The 24,312-nt window shown below is 42.9% G+C and overlaps 1 long non-coding RNA gene across 1 annotated transcript in view; it reads left to right on the top strand.

Moving 5' to 3' along the window:
- The first annotated feature begins 318 nt into the window (after window positions 1–318).
- LOC115347359 overlaps window positions 319–24,312 on the top strand; it is a 32,652-nt gene continuing 8,658 nt past the window's right edge. The window contains exons 1-2 of the long non-coding RNA XR_003925462.2: window positions 319–424; window positions 534–689. This is a non-coding gene — a long non-coding RNA (uncharacterized LOC115347359). The remainder of the gene's footprint in view (window positions 425–533; window positions 690–24,312) is intronic.

The following is a 24,312-nucleotide window of genomic DNA, read 5'->3' as shown; positions in this document are numbered from 1 at the left end:
TATGAGTTCTCAAAATATTAAAGTCTCTATTAGGCTAGAAGCAGATAAAAATAATTTGCTTACATAAGGGCATGCCAGATCTCACCCAGCAAAGTGCTCCATTTTAAGCGCATAAGTATCAAGACAATGGGTCTCCATATGTACCTGACTCTTTTGCTTGCCTGGGAAAGAAACATTCTTGGTGAAAAGTGCCTTTATGTCCCTAGCTGGCTTTTTTCCAACCCTGACCTCCCTGCCCAGGACCTTTGCCTGTGCTTCCTGGTGTCGAGCTATCATTAATGCAAACTTTGGGTTTTTCCACGGGACAGATTGGTTCCTCTCCACCGAGAATGAGAGGCAGCGCTGAGAAGAGCACCGCTCCTTCCTCCAGCCTCACCTCTAGTTTGGCTGGGGGGCACCTTGGACCCTCCACCTCATGATTTGGGTGAGAACAGATACACTTGCAAATAGGAAGGACTGCGCTCCGAAAATGTGTGTACTGAATAGGTATGTACTCGCAGGAAATCTCATCCCTTCTCTCACTGTTTCTTCAGCAAGGTCTAGGTGGAGTTATAAAGACGTGACTGATCATGCATTGCATCTCCTAACCACAGAGCCTGCAGCTTCCCAACCAGGACAGCGTGAAGGGAATGGGAAGTCTCCGCCACCGCACCGCGCAGAGCACACCACTGTGGTAGTGCACCAAGAAGGTACGTCTGGCCACTCTGTCCACAGCAAACACCATGTTGCTGTTAATTAACCTAATGTAAGTTGGATGGAGCTCATCCAGAATCAAATTGCAAGGGCAGGGCCGCAAATTCAAAATACTTCCATTTTCAGTTGTTTTGCTGTAAAAAGGCGTAAGAAGCCACCAGTGAACATGCTTGAGTCCAATCTTTTTGTAACCAGTGGTACTAAATCATATAATAGCTCGTGAAACTGATCTCTGAGAACACTGTGTTCCATTAGAAAAATCTGAAATATGTTCCTTGTACTCATGAATTACACCAAAGTTATTTAGCTTAGAAATGCTTTGCACAAATTAGCACTGATTATAAGACTGAAGAGAATCAGGACTGAAAGATATGGCAGGGAAAGCAAAAAGCATATGGTGAAAAACAATCCCCATGGTATTTCAGACAGTTTCTAAAGAAAAGAAAAAAACTGTTAATGACTTAAAGAATCTCAGCATATTAGGAAGAACTAATTTAATTTTCTAATAGTGCAACCTTTTGTGAGACAATCCATTAGCTAATTGAATGCATTTAATTTATTTGGTTCCAACTTGTGTGACTTTGTTTTCCTCTCCACCTTCCTATGGTGAAAAGCAAATAAAACATTCCCCAACAGCAAATTGCTGCTTCTTTGTTCAGCAGTCAATTTAAACTAGGATTACTTTCCAAGAGCTTAATAAGGTGCATGTTTTATGAATGCTTTACAAAAATGACAAAGCTGCAACGCTGCCTGGCAGTGCTGGCTGCCTTCCAGCGATGGACTGAAGACGCCATGGGATCACAGATTTTGTGGAAATGATTTTTATATTGTAGCTTGTCACCAGGCTACAAGAGTCTCAACAACACAGTACTGTAATAACCAAAATAAGCAGTAAGTTGATAATGACTTCCTACTCCCGGCACACTGGGAAGCATACCCATGCCGTAGTTTAGAGAGTGATTATAGCTCTGGAAGACCAGCTGGCCCATCTGTTCCTGGTACTGCTGCTACTACCAGCAATGTGGAGTTGAGCTTGGAGGAGGTGCTCAGGCTTTTCATGGGTCTATCTGTCGCACCCAGTTGAGCCCCCGGCAGCTGTGGCAGCGCTGCTGCTGCTCCCGCTTGCACAAACAGGCGAGGGGAAAAAAAAGAAACCGCTTCATATGCTGTGGGAGCTCCTTGTGCTACGGGGCACCGCGCAGGGAAGCAGCGTCCTGCAGGCTGCAGCTCCCGTTTGCAGCGTACGGAGGTGAGAGCGAAGGGGAGGGAGGAAGAGGCTGAGCAGACCTGCGTCTGTGTGTCTGTCTGCACGGCCTTGCTCTCCCGCAGCACATCTGAGGCAATGCAGAGACGCGGTTACGTCTGCTGAGCAAGGGCAGGACACGTTTCCACAGTCCTGGGAGCAGGTGGGCATGTTTGGAGACCCGCTGTGACAGTGAATGCACTTCAGTCATCACCTGCTGCTTCCCAGGCGACTTCTAGGGAATTTAGGCATTTCCCGTTTTCCAGTGGAGGTCATTGCCTTGCTGTCATTAACATACTGTATTTCCCAGTGGCTATTCTTGAGGGAAGGAGAGGAGGTACAATAAAACTCCTTGGGCGGTCCTTTTCCGTAAATGCTCTTAGTCCTTTTCACTGCTCGGTGTTTTACCTAGGTCTCCGTTATGAATGCCTCAGCAGTCAAAGCTCCTGGTCGTAGTGAACTTCTTAAAGCCTTATATATTGCTGGCATGGTGTAAGTTCTTTTCACATGCATGGTTTTGCTGGAAGAGCTCTGCCAGTCTCATAAGGGCTTTTTCTATTGTCACTCTCATTTCTGTAACACATTCCTAGCTGAAGATGATTATTGCTAATTATTGCTTTACAAACCTGAGATTTCTTTCAAGATGCATTAATCAAAGTAACTGGAAAAATTAATTCTCACTAAAAACTAAACGGGGTTCTGTGAAACAGGGCGCTCTCTTCAAAGGGGATTAGATATTCCCTAGAGAGCTCTTCCAGCTGATTGAAATGTATTGTAGTTTAGCTCTGGAATATTTCTATTGATTTATGACAAAATATCAGCTAAATACTCTATTCTCAATGGTTTTCTGCAGCAGTGGGTGCCAGCGGTAGGCTTTCGTTAGATCTGTTGAGCTTCAAAGTCAAGCATGCCCATAACTTGCCTATTCCAGGAGTTCTCAGGGAACATCCTCATAAGGCACTGATTAGAGCAAATTTTAAAAAAATTAGTAAGTGGTTACCACGGACTTTGGTACCTACGTGTTGCTTTATCTTCAGCAGCCTGTCGAATCGGTCCTCTCTGTCAAAGAGAAACAGAAACAAAACATGGTACAATGTTAACCTTAAGGCATACATGCCACTCAGATAGTACTGGGAAGGAAGCCTAGGTCCATTTCCACCTGGAAGATTTAGGTGGAGATATGGCAATGAAACTAGAGAATGTGAAAAATAACAATTGCTGCTTGCTTCCACACTGTGCAAGGGTTGCAGAGACAGTGGGCTTGGCAGCAGTTTGACTCCTTTAAAATTTTGAAAAGAATTATCTAAATAGGTAATAAAGCATCACACAGAGAAATGCCGTCCTGCAGATTTTTTTAAGCAGAGGAAGAGTTGTTGGAAAGGTAGGGGATTATCTAAAAAGTATCCAAAGGTCACAAATGGAAAAGAGAAAAGTCCATGGCAGACTGTACCTCTGAGATCACGGGACACAAATGCAGCCAGGATAGCAAATATCACTGTAAATAAGTCAAGGTTCAATCCTCAGTAATAAGCTCTCTTTTAAACTTAACTTGCTTGAGTGAGATAACCATGTGTATTACATTTGTCTTGGGGAGAGAAGCAACAGCACAGCGTATGTGTTTGTCAGCAACACCTACACCCCGAGTAGTCTTTATCTGAATTCCTGTCATGGTTATCTGCAGGCAGGACTTAGACCATATGTTGGGAAAAGAATTGGTACAAATAGCTGAATCAGAGCTCCTCTGAAGCTCAACAAAACAGGGTGGCTTAATTGTCCTCCCTGACTTCTCTGCTTCTTCATCTTATTTGCTCAGAGTAACTGTTCAGGTCCTGTGCAATCGAACAGCAAAAGTGTCAGACGTAGATTAAGCGGTGACAATTGCTTAGGCAATTTCTTTTTCCTTAGCCCACAGAATTCAAGTAGTGTTGTAGTTCATGATTTGCCCAAGCTGTTCTTAGACCAGTAGCCAGACAAAGGCTTCGAACTGGCCCATGTCCTCCAGTTTATCTCCCTACTCACAGCTGTCCTTCCCCTCATCCTTGCTATCCTGTTCTCCTCTTTCTCTTTGTTTCCCTTAGGACTGTACTGAAACAATTGTGTCTGCCTGGTGGCATCCTTCAACTGCTGAAGAATTTAGACATGCACTTGAAAAAATAAAAATCCCCGTTCCGAACCAAATGCTGAAAAGAAATCCCATTTTCCACGTGAACCAGCGCCGCAGTTGTAGTACTAGCGAGTCTGAGCATTGCGGAGCAACTGCTCCAAGGGAAAACTGGATTTCCCTCGTGCGGGTGTCATAGCCCAGTTAGAGACATTACGAGGAGGCAGCTGCGTAGGCACTGGTGCATGGATTTGGGCACGCAGACTTATCCCCTTTGCTTAGATGGAGAGGGACTTGCCAGCACTCCTGTGGCCGTCACAGCAACCCGCAGCACAGGAGGGGACACGGAGGCAGGCAGCAGGCATCTCCCCCCACAGCAGCCCCCTGAGCCATCTCGGCTGACATCCCTGGGGACAGCAAGGCAGCCTGCGTGGGGACATCCATCACAGCAGTCACTAGGAGTTACATTTTTTGGGGGTGGTTTTTTTTTTCCCCTGATAAGGCATGTTGAGAGATAAGGGGAGCATAGAGCAGCTCTGTTTCTCAGAGATGTCAGAGGAGATAAACTGTAGTTTTTCTGTGGTTTTCTCTGGCAGACGTGAGCAATTCAGTGTACAAACTCTAGTAAAAGGAGCGGCAGCAAATTATTCTTAAAAACTTGAATTGGGTTTGACTCCGCTGTACCGTTTGCACAAAAGGGAGGGGGTTCCTGCTTTGGGGAGGTTGAAGCTCCCAGGTCGCTTTTGCCTACTACAGCTTGAGAAACAGAGCTCCACTGAGCGTATCTACCCCCTCCGTACCAGCTGTGTGTGTTCAGGCTCAAGTTCACAGAGTCAAGTGCCTCAAATCAGTGGAATCCATATTGCCTTCAGGGTCAAAAGCACAAGTCCCTGGCACCACCTACCCCGCACTTGCTTTTCCTTGTCTGGACAGGCAGCCTGGCTATTTCTAGAATGTGCAAGCAACATCAAGGACTGGGGGATTTGGGCCAAGCATGAGGTCAAAGCGGACACGACAGAGCAATTAGATAATCAGCTTCTGAAATCAGTGGCTATTAAGCATAGGCAGCCCAGACATCATGGTGATTGGCACGTAGCAGCGTTGATGCTGAGGATCTATTAGCTGAACCAGCAGCTCCTTACTCCAAATACAGGCGGTATTTGGGGAGAGCTGATGATCTGCCTTCAGTCCCTCTCCCCCCGCCATGGCCATTAGGGATGGCAGGGCAGGTGGAGTTGTCCTCTGGGTTGGATTTGACCCATGGGTCACAGTGCGAAGCTTTCTGTGATAGAAGAGGGCTTATCACCACAGAAGCATTTAGATTGTCATCATTTGATAAAAGCTTAATCAAATTGGTATTTTAAGGAGTTTTGTTTTTATGGCCCCAGCTGTCATGGAAACAAGCACAATTAAGAGAGAATAAACCAGAGTAAAAGTCAGAAAAGAGAGGCAAAAGTACCGTTTTGATGAGTAACTTGGGGAATGCTGCTCCTTGGGTCTAGCGTGGGGTTCATCAGGAGTAAGGCTGGGGAAGCCAACTGCAATTACACACAGCAAACCAAACTCCACACACATTGCTGACCAGCAAAAGTGTCCCACGCTGAGCGGCCTGGTCAGGTTTAAATATGCTCAGTCCAGAGGTACGAACTTTGTGTTGAAGTCCCTTCTCGTATTAAAATGAAGTATGACTTTTGCTATCATATATCATTTTCCTTGCTCTTAGTAAGCGCTTATGCAGACCTATGAATGTGCATGGCACTTCACCGATCAGAGAAATTGCTTCCCTGCAGCAATTGCTCAACGGGGGGTGAGGGCAAGGACTTCTTGTGGTAAGATTGCATAGCACAAAAGGCAGCTAGCTTCAGCGGTGGAAGTGCATAGCCCTTCTGCACTGCGTTGATTTTCACTCTCTAGCTATTACGAAATAGGGTTGGGTGGTTATTTTTGTAATTATTCTATTTACTGGAAAGCAGCTAACGATATTTATGAATTTGAGCTCATTTTTGCAAAACTATCTACTGGGGAAAAAAAAATGTTGTAAAAACAGTTTTGAAATGTCTTTTATTTTTTTTTCTATTTTGAAGGAAAAATAAGTGGGTTTGGTTTTCCAGTCCTAGACAAATATTTCTGGTTTGGTTTACTCAAAATATTTTCTCTCCTGTGTTTTCAAGTTCATTGGCCAAATACAAGTAACAGGTTCTTTCATCCTTTTCCGTGGAAACAAAGAGAGTATCTGTTCTGTCTGTCTGTCATTTTAACTAAGGAATTTCCTTTGCATTTATTCAAGCTGATTGTTGTCTTTCTTCTGTCTGAAGGGTTACTGTATTCTTTATCATGAAAAATTCACTGTACTACAGAATAATATTTATGTCTCTACAAATACATTATGTAAAACATCATCTAGAGAAATCATTCTCAAGAAACCAAAAGCTTTTGTCTATAAAGAGAGAGCATTCGTTTGGTGCAATCAAGGAGACATAAATAAGGGTTGCGAAGTGTCATCTCTATGGTGACAGCATTAAGGCCCTTGTTCAGCATGCAATGTGCTTTCACTTTCAGAAATTTGGGGGTGTTAACACTGGCAGAAGCACTGAGAGTTAAGAATTACCACTTCGTACAATATGTTGGAAAGCATTATTCTAATAAGTCTAGGCGTCTTAAACACGCTCAGTTAGAATATCTCAACAGTGAGTCTATGGTGTAAAGGACAGTAAATATAAGCACTGTATTTTGGCTTAAACTTTGTTAAAGATCATATGATAAATAATGAGTGAAAAGCTTTATTTTTCTAATAAATTATTCTAAAAGCTATTTATTTTAACTTCACTAAGCTGCTTAAATTGTTTTTATATTAATCTGTGTTGAGAGCAATATCTGCAGATCAGAAATGAGAGTAGTGAAATTATTTGTTGATGCTTAGATACTTAAGAGAGAGACTTGGAATCCATGTCTGCTATCGATTTTACATGAAGAAAGTGGTTCAGATCCATTTTAGTACTAGAAAAAGCCCACTTAGAAATACAAAGCAGACCATAAAATCTATAGACTATAAAAAAGAAACCCTATGGAATACTGAGAGATCATTCTATATTGGAGAGTTCATTTATGAATAGATAGCCAATAATGGAAAAAAACCCTGTTGTATTATGCTAAATTTAACGGCCCTTTGCTACACAGGGGACCGGGGGCGAGGCAGGAGGACCTCTGGTCACCTATGCAGAGCTCAGCTTTTGCTGGCCTTTCTCACGGTGGAGCTGCAGAATGTGTCAGGCTGTGATAGCACATTTCATGCAGCAGCTTCTTCTGTAATTGAGAGAGACCCAACATCCCAACATCCCCTTTCTCTACTCCCAATATCCGGACTGTGTGTCGGCACACGGCAGTGCCCCTGGGATGTACCTACTCACATCGGACAAGTCTTTCCTAAATGACTACTGCTTCCTAAGAACACACAGCTCTGCGCAACCGTACCAAAGCCCCCCTTAGTACTGCACATTGGTGCTTTTTTGTTAAGAAGGAAGAGAATTCCAGTGCACGTTGTTAAATTCAGAAAAGCAATGTCACAAACCTAATGTATAGGTATAACACACACACCCCTCTATACATGGAGGTTATGCGTATGTGTAATGTATATGCACACCCTTATTTGTGTTTCCACAAGTTTGGACTCACACCAGATTTGTTTCAGCAGGAAATGTTTTTTGAGTAACGGCAGGAGATGTTAGTCAGTACAACAGTTCTTTCCAGGACCATAGGTCTATTCATACTTTGCGGAGAAATGATCAATGAAGGTTCGGAGTTTGACCTCGAAAGGTGGTGTCCAGCAGAAATGCAAAAAGGGTGTCCTCAGGGATCAGATGAGGCTTGCAGAGAGACTGAATGCTGCTGACTTTTATCTCCCTGCATCACGTTAAGTCACAAAGGATCAGCCCCCAGAAACTAAAGATGTATCAGTTTTGTACCAGATATCAGTTCCTTTCAGATAGATCTGATACACTCAGGCTTCTTATTTTCAACGGCTGGTTAACTCAGACAAGTAGCTCCATCCACTTACTACACTTCCCCCTGCAGCTATTTTCATACTGTGCTACTGAATATATTCTTTTGCTTGTGAATAACTGTGAGTAGGGGAAAACAAACTGGGAGAGTTCCTTCTCTTCCTCTTCTCTGCATCCAGGTGGGTGGATCAAATAGGAAAATCTATTCCTCTGTCTTGCTTTTCTCCCCCACTGGGGAGGGGGAGCATAGTCTGTTGTGTGTTTGGGAAGAGAACACCAGATCCCCATGAGGACCAAAAAGGGCAGCTATTCAGAGCTGATAACCCCACGGCTGGTCTTTTCTGCTTGAGGAGACTCCTAGTCAGCTACAGATTCAAGGTAGCCCTACAACTTTTCTTCAGAGGTCCTCAAGAAGCACAAAAGACACCTTAAGCTCAGAAGCTGGTTTCATATGAGCAGATATTAAGTCAAGGCAAATATTATAACTGCAGAAAACTCAGACTGATACCAGACTCTGAAAGGTCTGTACACACACCTAACCCTGCTCACTCTGTCCGTGGGGCATAGGTCCTCTCTTCCAAGTTCACTCCTGCTCTAATAACCTTTCACCAGCTTCCTGGGTTACAGCAAATGCTACAGTCTGTCCTTTGGCTCCCCAAAATTATTTTTCTTTCTTTCACTTCAGGAGTCTGTGCATCGGCTATTCCCAGCAGATTTCTAATCCCGATTATACCACAGCTTTCCAGTTCCCAAGATTTCACATTTCTACTTGCTTTTTCTAGCTGTCTCGCTCTGTCCTTGGGAAGCTTCCTCCCCGCCAAGCAGGCTCGTTTGCTCCCAGGAGGGACCAATTTCCCTTCCCCTCACTTTGTCCACTTAATGAGTTATGTCTATTTTCAACATGATGTATAACAGACAAAAACCGTGAATAACTTACATACTTTCTCTATTTTTGGTGTTTTAAGAAGGGTATACTTGGAGGAATACACAGTGTCCAATGTAGACACACTGCAGCACATTGTAAAAGCACCTTAACTATTGAAAAAGCTTGTTTTAGGAAAGAAATATTGCAGTATTTTTTCCTACAGCCCTAAAAAAATCAAAACCCTAGCCTATTTTGGGCTTCTAAAACTACTATGCAATAAACATAGCAATTTTAAATATACCCATATCATTATGTGTGAATTTGCATGTGTATATGTAAGAAAAATGTGATGTATATCATATCTACATATATAAATACAAATTGTTTCAGGAATCAAGCTGTAGGAGTTTTTATTATAACTTAATGCAAATACGAATTCAGCTGCAACTAGATGTGTAATTAAGAGGTTCAAAATGAGGACCTAGAACGAACGGAAAGAGGAACAAATTCAGGTGTCTGAAGCTTGTTATCTACTTCTGCACCCCATGCCCTGCATGAGACTGAGTAACGTGCAGGTTTGCACCGTTATCGGGGATAAGCATCTGCGAGCACACAAACCCGGTGGGATTCTGGTCATACAGAGGTTGCAAACCCGATGCTTTGGGTCTCCACAGCATTTGGGAATCGGCCGGGTGGGATGACTTGGTGGCTCATGTTGTGTTAGACCTCGCTCCCTCAAACAGCTCCTCCCACATCTCTGTCTACTCTAGCCATGTAGGAAAACCCAGCCAACAGCCACTCAATCCTTAAAAGCAGCTGTTGTATTACGTTAAGTAGGATGCTTTATTTTTCAGGCAGCTTCATACACCTGGGAGCCTGACTTTGGGCAAACTGTTACAAAAATATATCTTGAAGCTTCTGTAAGCCTGGGCTGATGTTTTGCTCAGCACAGTTTTTAATCTATTAGCTGTAGTCTCTCGTGTTCCTTCCTTAGTCCATGATTAATCTTGGCCCTAATGATAATTCAGAATGAAACTGCAAAGCAGAGCACAACTTTCTTCTGCCTTCTGCAACTCAGGTAATTTCATATACGAAGTCTTCCTCATCTGAATCTGTGCTCCACTCCCACTCTGGAGATGTTTCCTGGCGAAATGCCTGAGCTCCCTCACACCCCACGCAATTTCACTGGGGTAGTGATGTCTGTGAGGTGATACGTGTGAAGGATGGGGGGGGTCGGGCACCACAACTAGTTAGCGTTGCTGGTACCCTTTATTGCTGGAGATGTCTCTCCTGTGTAGGGAGTATGTTCAGGCTTCCTTGTTCTGTAATCACGTATAGCATCTGGGCCTTACAGACAGAAAAGGCAGAGAAACTCATTATTTAAATTATTTTTGCTACTAACCTATTTCAGTATGCTTTATTTCCTTTTATCTTACTTATAATGCAACAATTTTATATAGCTGTTCCACTTTGCAAGAACATTGTACTTGTTATACCTTTTGTTAGAGAGTGTCTCCTGGAGTGGGGGTCACGTATGGCTTTTTTTACAGAAACATTCCTTTTTCCTGCTCTGAAAATCTGGCTATTGAAAAAGCAGCATGACATGAAACAAAATTAGCCTCCTTCTTCTGGTAAAAAGCAACTTTTTGTTATTTTTGATTGGGTGCCTACCTGTTAAAATGGTGCTTTCATTTTTATTTATATAAACATGTTCAGGAAATGAATATGTATTAGCCACAGATATGAACTTAAAGTGGCTTTGGTTTACTAAATTAAGTCAATATAGGTATCCTAATCCAGAATTAAAGTGGCTTTAATTCATTTTAATTTATTTCAATGTCAAGTTGAAATATCATGTAATGCCAAGTCCCTTTAAGTAACAAAGCCCAGTGATTTTCAGAGACTTTTCAGGTCACTCAGAGATGTGTCTACCAGAATTTTAGTGCAGAATTATGAAAGGGTCTGAATTTATGGAATGAGATGCTGTTCCAGCTGATCAGGTGCACATCTAGAAGGCACAGTAAAAGAAGAGCGAAGCGAAGCCGTACTCCCCGTTGCTGGTCCACTGAGCCTTCAGGTGGGACGTCTGGCTGGAAAGCCTTACAGCTCCCACCCAGCCAGAGTACCTGAGTTTTCTTTGGTTGCAATGCAAGGTGCTGGAGGGTGGAGACTAAGGCAGAGAGCTAACCTCAGCATTTCACTCACGCTGAGGCTCACCAGTAGCCTCCACACCACTGTTTCACAGCCGGTAAAACACAGGCAATGGTGCTCTCTGCAAGGAGCCCTGTGCTGTTATGGTCTGTATGGACTATAAATATAAACAAGTATATCAAATCTTTAGAAAACTGCTTTAGCAACACAGATATAGCTAGAAATTTAACCTGAGGGCTTGTGATTGCAAGCTGTGTCTCTCACACGTGCAGACAGGGCAAGAGTGTTATGGGAACTCATAAATCACCAAAGTCTCTGTAGCATCAATTTACAGTCTGAGATTAGTATTGATATTTTTACTGCCAAATGTGAGGGTTGTTAGAGCTTGACAGCATATGAAGGCAGATTCTGCCTTAATGGTTATTACGAAGCACTTGGATAATAGCTTCAAAAAAGATACCCCAAATTTAGTATGACTGAGTTTCTAAGATCACTATTGCCTGAGAGGGACAGTCTTGTTACCATTTCCATTGTCACCTCTATAACAGGGACTTTATAATGATTCAGCCATCGAATATCATTTAGCTAAACAAACCCCACACAGGTGTCCAGCTGAGAAGGGTATATCTATCATCCATGTTTGTGAAAAAAATGTAAAGCTCTAGAAATATTTCATCATTATAGCGGAAGACAGGTCTTTCTTTGGGCATCAACCAGAGTTCCCTCTGCACCAGGCTCGGCCCTAAAGCTTTGTCACGCAGAGAGATTATAAAGCGTAGTGTGGGTTCAGGCCTCTGGAAAAGCCACAAGCCATGTTTTTAGTTAAAAGGAGAAACCATTAGAAGCGTGCTGACAAAGTCTCCTACTGGAGCAGCAGCTGATGATGCCAGACGACTTCATTGCTGGTATAGATTTAAATCAATTTCCTGCTGGTCTACTGATATTTATGCTATTGCTTTAGCTAATAGAGCTGTATTGATCCAGGCTGAGGATGAAAAGAAAAATCATCCTCCAAACTATCACAGTTACAGAAAATAAAAACAAAAGGAGGGTGTTTTCACATGGAGCAGATCTTGAAAATGAGTGAAGCAAAACAGGAACAGAAAGGAACTCTTTTTGCGAAACACTTGGGGAGTTATTCCAGAATAGTTTCTATAATTAAATGTTAATCCAACTGAACTTTCAAGTGTAGGTGATACTTGACTCCTACTCCTAGGCAAGGGATTCATTTCCAAACCATATGTCTTCTCAGGATCCATATTAACTGAAAATAGATCACTATGTGCAGAGACAATTGAAACAAAGATCACTCCAGTTCAAAGTCAGGTTAGCCTCTCCGTAAAGGCTGATGGTTTTGTTTTGACTGTATTGCATTAACAGGGAAGGGCACCTTTTAAAACCAGATTCAGTCCTATTCAGCACAGGGCTAAATTTTAAGTGAGGGTAGTCCATGCAATGCTTCCTTGAACATTGTATCCATATTTCCAGCATCCTGTAATCAGCAGCTGAGCTCGGAGGAGTAGGTACTAACTGACACCACTTCTCTGAGTTAATAGCTGATGCACAGTGTTGTTCCAAGGCCTCTGCATGGCAGGGTCCTGCTAGTTTATAACATTTTTCACTGTTAATTAAAGGTGATGGGGAAATTTTCCTAAGATTGTTTCACTAATCCAGTTTACAGCACAGTCCCAAAACAGTCACATCAGCACAAGTGCAGAGGCAGTGGACTGTGCCATAGGTGCAAAAATAAAAAGCAGGAACCTCTTAAATCAACTTTGCTGCCAGAGAAAACACAGCTTGGAACTATGTCCTGAATTTTCCATCGGGTTTATTATTTTTCAACTCCATAGTTTGGACTCTCATGTAACTGTACATTCCCCTTTCCAGAGAAGAATCTTCACTAGTTGTGTGTGTTATTGTTCTGTCTGGGCTTCAGAAGAAACAATGTATTTGAATAATCGGTAGAAATTGAATTGTAATTTAAAAGAAAGTAAGGTGGTCTCTCAATGCTTCCCACTGTGTGAGTAAGGAATGCCTTCACATTGGTCATACAGAAAGCAAAGTTTAGACTTTTGTTCTCCCTTGTAGAATAACGGAAAGGGTAAACAAAGAAAATCAATTATAAATGTTCCATTAATAAGGATGAAGATGGAATATATCTGTCACTGGGAAAAACCCTGGCTTGATTCCCAAGGGACTGCCTCTCAACAGTTTTGGCTTAGCAGAGGCGTTTGAGCAGGCTATTCTTGGTCAGATAAAGAGAGGCGCTGCTGGCAGCACACACTCTGTGGAGACTTGAAATCTCTGCAGTATGCTCCCTAGCTTGGTCCAGATGCACCGATTCTCTAGGCACAGTAAAAGACATATTTATTTGATCAAGGTTTCGGAGAAAGCTGTGGGTATATTCCCAGAATGATGAAAGGGGGAAGAGACGATGGTAAGAATGACAATTATTTAAACAACACTGAGACTGGTTTTCCTTTTGTTTCACTGTTACTGCTGAAATATTAATTATAAGCTAGGGCTTTAAATTTTATTTATACTAATGTAAATAAACAATCATATGAATCCTAGCAGTCTTATTCCCCAGCAAGCACATACGCTGGTAGGGTATACTTAAAAGCACAGAACCAAATCATTGCTAAATACAGATCCATTGCTTGAATTTACAACACCCTTTAGGGAATTACTGTCCTCCCACTCCCTCAACAACCACAGAAATAGTTCATCCTACTGGCCAAACAGTAACTTCCAGATGACAATAATTTGACCAGCTGAAGCTGGTGGTTAGGATTACTACTCGTGGTGGATATGGTTAAACGTATTTTGTGTAAGGTTTCAGAGAATCAAGGCCAAAATTGGCCTTGTGACCCTGTGATGAACATCTTTAACCTGACTTAAACCATATAAACATATAGCAAATAGCAGGAGTTGTGGTTGGTATTGCTCTGATTAACTCTTTCCAAATTAATTCCATGTGTGGACTTTCTTTTTCTGGAGTTCCTGGTTCCAGTTTAACTAGAACATCCCAATTGCTTTCCAGTATAAAATGGCCACAGCTGGCGTTATCTAGGAATAGCTATTTCATGATGGCTTAATGAAAAGCATAAGCAGGCCCGAGACGTGTGTTTACAATAGAACCTATTAATTTCCACATCAGCTGAAGGTACTCTGTGATATTCAGGAGGAGTGAGCCGCTCAGAAAACAGAGCCCCAGGGCCAGTGATTCTAAATCAGTGATAAGAAGGCTTTCTATTCTGTTTTAAAACTGATAAGTCAAGCCAGACCGAGTGCTAAATATTAATTTGTGAACGAGAAATGGAGAAATAACGAAAAGCTTAAGCTCTTACAGACTGTAATTTCAAACATTACTCCAAATGCAAATATGTCTCTCTGGCTTATTTTACTTCCATTATTTTCCTCAAAAGATGGAGGCAGAGTTTCAGCATCATGAACTGCGTTCCATCGGTCATCTATTAAATATATCTCCTCTTGAAAAGCACCACACGGCAGTCAGTAAACAGAGGTAACCACTCGTCAGGGACAGCATAGGTATCAACAGTTCCTGCCTCTCACTGCTGGTTTTTTGCCTTTTTTTCTGCCTGTCTTTAGAGAAAAAGATATCTCAGATATCTCCTGGATATACCCATGTAAACAGCAATCACAACATTCACCTGCTTGGTGTAGGAATCCACCCTGAGAACTACCTTGAGATCACCATCTAATACGAGCCACCAGTGCTGGGTGGGATGCCACGTGCCGTTTCTTTGCAGCACCACCAGCTTCAGCCCCTCTGCCTGCCTACCTGCCGCTGCCCATGGCACCAGAACAACTGCTTCTCAACCGCATAGTAAAATGTTTGGGTTTTTTTCCTGGTTGTTTTTAACACAGATTAGTTCGCTGATCTCATTTTCCATGTGGCCTTGGTGAGGGGGGCTTGGCGAGAAACAGTTGTGCCAAAACAAACAGTGCAAGATGGGAACAAGTGGCTGAAGGTCAGAACTGCTGAGCCACCATCGTCCCAAGGAGGAGGAGGACTGCACCCGGAGCGGTGCTCCCACCCTCCCATGTACACAGATGTAAATGCCTTTGGGTCCCTGGGGGGACTGCGTGCAAACCAGGGGCTACAGCACTCAGCAGATGAAGGCTGGTGCAGGAGGATGGTCAAAGTCTTTCAATCTAACCCTCCTGGAGGCTCTGAAATCACAAATAGCCCATCAGTAGCAGCACTTGCATAGAGCATGGAAGTTCAGACTCTTGTATAGTCATGGTTCTTCTTTAGCACTTGCCTTCTTTACGTATATGTTATAAAGACAGAGATAATGGGGCCCTTCACACAAGAAGTGTCATTTTAATACCCCAGTTAGACATCTTCAAAAGGTAACATGTATCACCTGTGCCATACTTCCAGTAGTATTTAACTCTGCTTTTATTTGCTTAGATTTTTCTTCTAAATTTGATTAAGAGCCTGAGGCTGGAAGAGAGCAGAAGACATAAAAGCAAGCTCTACCCTCCTGTCACCTGCTGACAGTCATTCAAGCAGTTAATCAGGATCCTCTGTGAGAATGACTGAAATGATAGAGTGAAGAAGTCCTGCTTGGTCAGGTTTATCATTCAGTTTATCATCTTTGCTTCCTTGAGAAGATGGTTTCTGAGGCTATATGAGAAGGTCAGACCCCTTTTGACCTTAGGGTTGCCAGTTGGATCAGGAGATCAGGAGAAATTCTAGGACACGGCTGTGGAGGTATGCAAGTGCACTATTTTTTAAAAAATTGGATCATGAAAAGAGAGTCGTATATTTTCTTGAAATCAGAACCAAGAACCTTACAGATACTATTATATAAATCAATCCTATTTTATTTTTAAGTAATTATTTAAGGGTTTTTTTAAAAAATTAATCTTCTGATCTTTAAAACACTGGAAATGGAACAGTAATCATAGGCCTATCTGGAATATTAGGAACCTGAAATATAGATGCTTGGCTCTTTATCTTAAGAGTCCTAGAATGCGTATGAATAATATGCTAATTGTGAACCAATCTGCTAACTTGTAAATCTGCAATAACACACTTGCTCCATTACATGCAACAGAACTCTATAAATAATCAGGTGAAATTTACTTTTCCCTTTACAAGGTATCAGTGTCACTAATAGCAAGCTGTGCATTCTCGATTAGCGATTATGTTGCTGCGATTAAGTTACTTCTAGTGCTTTAAAAATAACCTTGCCTATTCCTCTTGTCTCAGAATTGCCTGGCAGAAATCATTCACAGGAGCAATGACTGTGTCACACAATACCATTGCAACGTTATTGGATTAAGGACAGTCAGCAAGAAGAGTCCAAAGCACTTTCCAAGATTAGTTTCTCAGGAAAAGTGCTTTCCCCAGAAAACCTATGCTCCTAAGAGAGTGTAATCCACCATCTACTGAGAGTAACAGCAATCTTACCGTGATATTAGATAAAAAGCAGGGGAGAAAAGCTCTTTGGTAGAAAAACCTCTTAGGACAGCATGTAGCACAGTGGTTGGATCGAAATAGGTTTATCCAACTTGACACTTTTCTGAAACTTGCTCTGTTTTTTAATGGTATTAACAATGCTGCAGAAGAGTTGAGCAGGTAAACTGACAGGCTGGTTTTGTCACTGGGTGTTATTTATACAACTTACACCATGCAATTCTACCACTGTGTGCCCCTTCTGACAAGGAGTGGGGATGGTATCGTGTTGGCTCATAGCAAACAGGCAACTCAGCATGACCTCCAGATATTATGCCACTGAATATGTTGGTGCTGCACCTATATCTTGAATATTGTGTGCTGTTCTGGTTCCCCATTCTTACCAATCTCATGAAATGATCTGTTAAAATGAGAAAAGGTACTGAAAGTGGTTGATGTGGATGTACTTACCTACCTGTGCCATTCTGTTATTCTCAGCAGCTGAAAACTAGCAGTAATCTGGAATCAAAGACAATGTATTTGACTTAATTTTTTTCAGGAAGTCTAAATAATTTTTTTTTCTCTCTCTCTCAGAAATGACTCAAGAGGCTGTAGTAGAGAGCTGTTAAATAATGACCTTTCAGAAGAAGATGAATAAGGAGCAGTTGCAACATTTCATAAGCCAAAATCTAGAATTAAATTGCTAGCAATAGATTTAATACATCAAAGGAAATTCTTTTTCATGCAGTTCATAGCTAAATTGAGTCACCTTTTGCCACAAAGAAGTTGCACGGCAAAAACTGTGAATGAGATTTAAGAGCAATTCTGGCAAGGATATTAGATGATACGAATTCTTAATCTCACCCCAAACTGCAGGTTTTATGTTCCTGTGACTTGTACCCCAACAGCAGAAACTACTGCTGTGGATAGCTTGAAGAGCACATACTCATTATTCAGGGCTACTGGAATACATATACTGTATTGTAACACAACTTATATCATCCAGATATTGTTTCTAGTATCTTGGCAGTTAAGGAAGAAATAGAATGTCAAAGTACAATTCGTACAATTCTTGTTTAATTATTACAAGATACAAGTGCACCGAAATGTATCAGTCTCTAAATCTGTACTATTAAAAAAATCATTATTAGTGTGAATCTATATATAGACCATCACTATAATTTAAAAGCAGGCTCCAAGACAAATTCAGTTTCATTTAATAAAGGTACATATTTTTTTAGTCCATCAGTTTTATTCTTGAGTCTGCTCTTTTATACTGGTGCATTTGAAATTCAAATGGAGCTGTGGTAGGATAACATCTCTGTAATTGCTGTTAACTAGAAACACCAAGAAATCCTTGCTGGCGCTCAGCAGGAGGTTTTCATTCAGCCCCTGGACCAGAACCTCGTTCTCTCCTCAGATACTTTTTCTTCAATATGCGGGTGCGGGGCACACTTTTTAAGTAATGAATGAGAGCTGCTGATCAGGGCACAAAAGCTTCCAAATTGAAAAAGTATCCAGTTCATGTTACCGTCTCTGGGTGTGCATGCATGTGTGTGCCTGGCACACAATAAATAATCTCTTGTGGTTGAAAAATACCCAGATACTTGGTGTGAAAAATGTAAACAACAAAAGTCGGGGGTTTTTTTCTATTTAGGCATCGAACTGTCCGACGAAACAAAAACTATCGTGCCATGTAACATACATTTTTTCCCACTACTCAATCTTGCATTATCCGTGCTGTTTGTACTTTAGCCACCAATCTATCATGTTAAACAAGGGTTGGCCGGACAAACGCCGGCCGCGCAGGTGCACAGTAACGCTGCCCTTTCCCTGTCCCTGCGGGACCTGCGGTCCTGCCCCAGGCTGAGGCAGCATCCCTGCTGGGCGAGGGGCTCCCAGACCCCAGCGCCATCGCCCACCCGAGAATATCACCCTTGCCCCCACGCGGGCTTCCCCCGGCCGAGGCTCCGTGGTGGGAGGAGGGCATGGCGCGGGCTCTCCTTGCCTGGGAAGGGTCTAGGCCCTGCTGCTCCCGTGCCCGCCGCCGCGGTGGCTGCAGGCTCTTCCCCCCACGCAGGCGCTGAGGACCGATGCTTCGTGACGCATCGTCCCCTCGGCTCTGCGAGCGTCCCTGGCGCTGGCCGGGCCCGATCCCCGCCACCGGCAGGGTGGCAGCCCTGGGGAGGCAGCTCCTGCAGGTGTCCTTGGAGGGCTGGCTCCAAGTGAGGGCCACGTCCATTTCCGTGGGTGCAATGAGTGTGCTGGAGGCTGCCCATTGACGAGTAAAATGACTTGTCTTTAGGAAACCAGAGTTGCAGAGACCCTGACTTTCGGGGTTTCAGCTCCTGTTTGCTGCTTCGGGGGGTCTTTATCCAAAAAGGTGGCTCCTGGGCAGCACTTGTGGCCCTTCAAGGTCCTCCGCTCCGTGAAAGTGATCTAAGTGAGGACATGCAGGTCTTTTTCTAGAGTTACTTTTTCTTTGGTTCACCCAGTAATTTTGTTGAGATTTTTTGTTTTGGTGCTGGCAAAATATATGGAATAAGAGAGCCCCAGACAAAAAAAGTCTGGCTGGCGTGCCTGTCAGAGCTGTCTTGATGTCTGCTGATCCTCCAGCTGCTGGTTCCATCTGTTGTCTCCTGCTTTTTCTTTCACTTGTAAACACCTTAGGGCACGAGCCATTTCTACGTGTGCGACTCCAAAGGGACCGGTATGGTGCAATACAAATCCTCAGTGCTTCAGCAATACATACAATATTAAAAATGCTTAGCAAGAGGTTTCCAGTATATTTCCAACCACATCTGAAATAAACTTCTAATTAATGAATAATCAAGGATAGCGCAGTGTTCGTTAACACTCTAGTTAAGCATACATGGCAGCTCTGATTTGTGTACTGAGGCTTTTTTATTGTTGCTTTAATAGTTTTCTTTTTCCCAACCACCCCTAAAGGGCAGTATCTGAGCATTTGATTGGCAATGCATGTCTGTGCATGCTTGCTAGCAAATGCTGATCTTCTGAGTAAGAACTGAGCTGGTGGACACTGGCTCTGAATCATCAAGGGTTACTTGTTCAACAACATTTTGCTCCTGGCTCCTCCTCTTGACCCTCGAGCTGCTCCTCCCAGTATGACTTGCCTCGGTCTCTCCTCCTCTTCCCAGTCTAGTCTCCCATTTCTCACTCCTCCTCCCTTTACTTTCCCAATGGCCTCTTCCCCAAGCCTTTCAGCCAGATTGTTTTGTGCTCTGTCATGCCAGGGCGGCAGCACACCCAGCCTCTGCTGGGCATCTCCAGCCTCCTGCTGTCATCCACAGTGGTCATCTGCGATGGTGGCCCACGCTACCTTGCAACTGGGAGGCAGTGCCCGCGGACAGGCTCAGAGGATGGCTTTGTCCTCGAGCACTCATCTCCATGGAAAAGTGTAGCCGTTTAAAATGCCAGTGTAGTTGAAGAGGTGTTATACTTACACAAGCGATGCTACACTTACTAGGTGTGCTTTTGTTGGTATTGATTTTCATACAGGAAGGGGGATAACCTTTGTTTTTCTTGTCTGTCTACGCTATGCAAGCTTCTTCCACAATTAATGGTATGTGTCTAATTATGAAAGTAATAGATCACCCTTCTAACTGGCACCGTTATATTTTGTACAGAAAGAGCCTAAAAAGTCACACAAAGATAAAAGATGGGAAAATATGACTGCCATGTCATTGGACTACAGATTAAATCATATGACTTCAAAATTTTCAGCAGCAACAAGAACAGTAATGTCATTAAAAATGTTTGCAAAAGTACATCCAGTTTTGAAGCAGCCCCATGGCAGACATCAGGACTTCCCCAGGCCTTATGAACAAGCTGTCTTGCTGGAGTGGTCTGTTTCTGAGATGGAGGGAGATATGAGGCAACACTGCAGCTGCAACACATGTTTTGCTTTTCCTACCTGCTTAGACTCGGTAGCTTGTTTTATTTTAAAACAGAGTTTCTAAATGAACAGCTGTGATAGCTGGGTGCAGCAATCTATGAATACTAGAATATAGGAACTTGCTGCCAAGGTTTTTGCTGAAAGGCTGGGGAAAAAACCCCTATGTTTTACTTACGGGGATTTATTGGTAGCAGTATTAATGATGCTGTTTATTTGGTAGCAATGCCATTGTAGGTGGTGCAAAGATCGTAAGCCATGCTAAAGACTTTACCGGTAATATGTGATTTCCATGCTCCCCAAGGTTTGACTCTGAGGATTGTGCTTTGTCTGTTACTACATAGCGTGGTTTTGTTTTGGGTTTTTTTTTTTTTTGCTGTGAGAATGAATATGTTTGTTGGTACTTATGGCAGGTCTGAATTTGGTTAAAAAAAGCCCTGGAGGTCTCAGGAAAGTTATTGTTTTATTGGAGTATTTATCAGCTTTGTCTACATTTGAATTACTTCTCTCAAGCACAAGTTAGGGCAGTGACACAGTGAAATGCATCCAAAATAACAGCCAAATGAACGCTAGTACTAGGTTCACTTTTGCATGCTACAGATCTCTAACGCCCCTGTTTCCAGTTGCAAGTCTCTCTGCTGCAGGTTGCCATCCCTGTAGTGACTGACTGAATGCCATGTATCCCCACCCAGGTGAACAGTGTTTGCTTCAGTCCACAGTGTTGCATCTCAGCTTCAGCTGTAAAGTTTTTGGGTTAAGATGCCAGGCTCGGGACTGGAACAGCTGAGGCATGGACACATGCTCTTCTGCCATCCCTCCTGCAGAGAGGGGGAGGTCAAGAAATCAAATGCTGGGATTAGTAACTCGATATACCATGGTAGGAAAATCCACCAGGGCTCATCTATTGGATCCCAAACACTTCTGAGGGCATACTCAGTCTTTTGCTTTGCTGTAGGGTTTGGGGTTTGGGGGGGGGGTTGGTTTTTTATTATAATTTTTAAATTTTTTAAATTTTTTAATTTCAGTGGACTGAGCTCCTTCATGAATTATGCTCCGGTGAGCCATGGTAGAGCTGGCCTGTTCTCCCTGGGCTCATGGAGTGAACCACAGCAAGACATTAAGGGGACTAACAGAACTCTGAAGTAGATGACCTGCAGCCACATTAATTATTGATCATGTTAGCAGTTGATGAGTTGTGCTAAATTGATCTGTGGCAAGATAACGTGAATTAAAAGCCGCTTAAATATTTAATTCTGGGCTCTTCCTAGATGGCAGGAATTTGAATGAAAGGCTACACATAAGTCATGACTAGAATCAACTTTTCAGTAAAGACAAGCTATCAGAATAAAAGGTACTATCTAAATGTAAATCATGATTTATTAGAGGAGAAATCTCTTGCATGTAAACATTTTAATGGAGGACTGGAAAGCTTTCCAGATGAAATTCTCTAAAGTGATGATGATATATGGGATTTTTCTTGTTATTAGTTCAATTCCTGCATATTTTACTTTAATTAAACATTGCGGCATCCAAGGTAGTTCACGAGGCACTGTAGGGAGAGAGAGAGACTGAAAGCCTGTAGGAAGTGAAGGAGGACTGCTGGCTGAAACTCCATATGTTTGCTGCAGCATTGCAACGCTGTACAGCTGGAGCACAGCTTGAGTGAAATGAATCCGTAGATGACTGGTGAGAGGAAGTAAGGGGGCTAGTTCTGACATTGGAGATATATGTGTGTGTATGTATATATATATCTCAGGCAAAAGAATTTGCTGATGACTCTGCACAGGGGCTCATAATAGTAGGGGAGGACTCAGGGAGCTAGCGCTCTGCATGTCAGCACCACCAGTTAAAGTGCCTTTGACAGGGAGATAAGTCCTGTTGAATAAAAGGGTCGGCATCACTCAATCTGAAGAAGAGCCACTCAGATCTCCTCAGCATGCTCGGATCGTACTGCATTGCCCCACAAACTTTTCTGAAGGACTTTGTGGTATCGTTAATACAGTTTTGAAGGTCGGCACACATGCTCGGTTGGCTTAGGTGCCGCAGTTCCAAATAAATCCTTCCCTGGCTTCTCCCAGCCTCTCCGCAGAGAAACATCCTTAATGTAAAGCAGGCCTGGTCCTGAAGTAGAAACGTGTTTTAGTTCAGCATGATAGCGTGTACAGGCTAGAGTTATCTTTAGTGAGAAGGGGAGGCTCCTGCCTACTGCAGTTTCTTCCTTCCCTTTCGTCTCACTTCATTCCTCCGTGTACCAGAGAGCATTTTGGCAGTTGAGGGTATTTGTCTTGTTTTTTCTCACCCTTCACAAAGGCTGTCCTCTGCTTAACATGCACATTTTTTCCTTTGGAGCCATTTCCCTCCGTAGGCTCTCTGAGCTGGCCAGACGCCAAACAGTAGGGTGAGCTGCATGAAAAAGCCTTGATCATTGACAGGCTGTCTTACAATTTCTTTCTTGTATTCAAGATGCAGATGGATGTTATTAGAAAGGTTTTTACTTCGAATGTGCGCGGCTTGTCCACATGCCCGAGATTAGTGCTCAATACTCGTATATGCTTTCCATCCTCAAAAGGGCTTTACAAGTGTCAGCCCTCAGAACGCCCCTGTGACGTAGGTGCACGCGTTTTGTTGTATGTTTTATAACAAGGAGGGACACATGTTAGTGACTTGTTCAAAGATGTATCACACAGCAAGCATTATAAAGGAAGGAAATCTTTACACTTTCCTAATGTTCTTCTCTGATGTTTTCCTGTCTAAAAAATTCATGAGATTTCACTGTGGCAGCCTGTTTTTCCATACGAAAGAAGTGATTAGTGACAGCAAAAATTAAAATGTATCTCAGGTTATAGTACTACTAGATAAATATGCAGCATTTCTACAGTTTATTAGGCCAAATTTCCTGCTGCACTAAGCTTCAATTAATGCAGCAGAACGGGAGCCTAAAGGGATCATCAAAGAGACCCAAGTTTGATAGAAGATTTGGAGCGCTTGCCTCAAACCATACTTCAAAACAGAGGGAAATGATTTTAGGAGGAGTGATGAAAAATGCCTGTCTTCTCAGTTGAAAGGGCAGTGCAGGATTTTTTTCCCCCTGCTTTAACTGCAGGACTATAATTAAAACAGCTACAGTAACAGCAACAGTCCCAGTATGAACTCCCTTCCACTGAAAGTTCTTGTGATATTGTATCTCATCTTGGTGAGGGGGCTGAAATAAGCTGTAGCTGTGAAAGGCATCTTTATAATTATGTATTCTCACTGAGCTTTTACTGGCTTGACTACGCTGGCATGCTTTACCTTGCACAGACAAGCCAATGAACGTTTCAAGTGTTGACCAGCATACATAATCTGGCTAGGGCCAAGATCACTCTGCGAGATGTGGTTTCTAAACTAGGTCGGCAAGCCCTTAAAGGATGTCTAATAATCAGTATTAAGGGTCTCTGTAGCCTCGGTGAGCCTCAGGGCCTGTAGAGGTAGCTGGAGGAAACTGGCTTGGAAAACAGTAGCCACCTTAGCTCAGTAAGGAATAGTTAATAAGGCTGTGAGATGGTGAGGTGCTTGTCCCGAATAAAAGACTAGGGGCTGGCTGGTAGGAGACTGTAAGCACAAAGATTTGTTTGACATACATACACCTACTTTATGCTTTCTGGGTAAATAGGTTGAGAATAGCCTGTCTAGCTCCAGTCATGAGGAGGGTAAAGCTAGATAGGCTAAAGCAAGTGTTTATTTTAATTCTGCTCCACCATCTTCCCTGTTTTGACTAAGCTTTGTTTTCTTTAAGTTTTGGGGTTTTTTTCCACTGAGTAAATAATCACATAGTTATGCCCAGTGAAAAAAGGACTCTGCAGCATCTCAGGAAAGATGTTGAGAATTAGTTACTGAACTCTCTGGTGCGGCAGAGAGGACCACATGCTCATGCTGCA

The sequence above is a fragment of the Aquila chrysaetos genome, chromosome 1 (genome assembly GCF_900496995.4).
Source record: "Aquila chrysaetos chrysaetos chromosome 1, bAquChr1.4, whole genome shotgun sequence".
Taxonomy (NCBI): Eukaryota; Metazoa; Chordata; class Aves; order Accipitriformes; family Accipitridae; genus Aquila; species Aquila chrysaetos.
Note: the sequence above shows the minus strand (reverse complement) of the source record. Positions and strands in the feature narration are given on the sequence as shown.